Here is a 1,684-nt window from a genome sequence, read left to right as displayed (position 1 = left end):
TTTATTGTTCAGTTTATCAGCTGTTCTGTCCTGTTATTGTTATGTGAATATGTCTCTTCACACCTCATTCAATGATGGTAAATGGTCCCTTGAGGACAAAGCAGCTAAAAACACATAGCTTTCAACAGTTGCTTTGTGAGCTGTTTTTTCCACTGCGGTTACCATCTGTTCTCTGACTGTATCTACTGTCTGTCTGTCTGTGGGAAACTAGAACTATAATGAGCAGTGAGTTCATCAGATAAAGAGCCTCGATAAGACTGAACTCTCACGCTACACAACCAAAACCAACACAGACTAAACTATCCAGAGAGGACGTTCGTCATAAGAAACATATTTCATGCCACATTCTTCATTTCACTCTCTATGTAAATAGCTGAGTTCAGTTTTAAAGCATGTGGCTTTCAATTAAGCTAATGATCACGACATTAGGTGATTCCATTATGTCATAAATAGTTTTTATGTGTATGTGTACTATTGAGAGCCGGTCAGACTGGTGTTTCCTCATAACACTCCTTGTTGGAAGTCGGCCACAGGGAGCTCCTGCCAACTATTTATCATCTACACTGATAAGAAAAAAAGTCTAAACATTCAGTGAGCAACTATGTGATAATGACTCACTGACACATATTATATTTATTTAGCGTTGATTTAGTATGACTCACACACAAAAACCCCTCTATGAAACCAGACCCTGTCCTTCAGAGGGTCTGCCCCTTTTTATCACTGTAAATACTATATACTCTATATACTGCTTTGAACAGTTACAGTAACTTAGCAATACGGGGGTCTCCGTTTGATTCATTTACTGTACAGACCACAGACGAGCTGGGAAATAGATCCACACTGAACGCTGACCAGCCATTAGAAATGTACGCAGTAAAAACCATTCAAATTCAATTCAAAAGCTTTATTTAAGCCTCCAGAATCACTGAGGTTTCCCTCATTCAAAGTGATGAAACATCCAAAGAGCTAAGAGAACAATGGTCAAAGCCTCAGTAAGAAGAAAATGCTGAATGTAGTATGTATGATTTAAATAAAAACACACAATATAGACAGAAAATTGTCCTAAAAATATCAGGAAAACTCAAAATCAGCTCAAAATTCATCCTAATATCTTGTTTTACTGCAGTTAGTGCATTCACTGTTTGGGTTCATTGTTCAGTTTGTTCTGTTATAATATGAAATATCCATGTCACTGTAACTGTAATACACTCTGGTGAAACTATGACTCATGTGAGCTCACAAAATAAACAGAAAATAAAACTATAAAATAATAAAGGGGGAATCCCCTCACTGTCTTGTGACTGTTTGAGTCATCATAATGCTGGAATCATCTTCCCCAATCAATCAATCAATCAATCAGATTAACTGAATCTGAGGCTTTTTAAAACCTTTTTTTTTATAGATTTCTATTTATATAGTTCATTTAGTTTTTTATCTCTTTTTTTAACTTGTCCTCTTGTTTATTCATTCATTTGTTAGTATTTATATGTTTTTTATGTATGTGTATGATTGTGTATACATTTGTTTATGTATATAGATGTTTATTTATATGTTTGTGAAGCACTTTGTTACGGAAGCATATTACATTCACTTCAAAACGTATTTTTATGGTTGGTTTTTCGGACTAATTTATTTCTGATTTTCTGAATATTTTTTCTTTTTTCTGTTTTTCGGACTAATT

Source organism: Morone saxatilis, unplaced genomic scaffold, assembly GCF_004916995.1.
Source record: "Morone saxatilis isolate NCDOM2014 unplaced genomic scaffold, NCSU_SB_2.0 Contig4, whole genome shotgun sequence".
Lineage (NCBI taxonomy): Eukaryota > Metazoa > Chordata > Actinopteri > Moronidae > Morone > Morone saxatilis.
The sequence above is the reverse complement of the archived record's forward strand: the minus strand, read 5'-3'. Positions refer to the sequence as shown.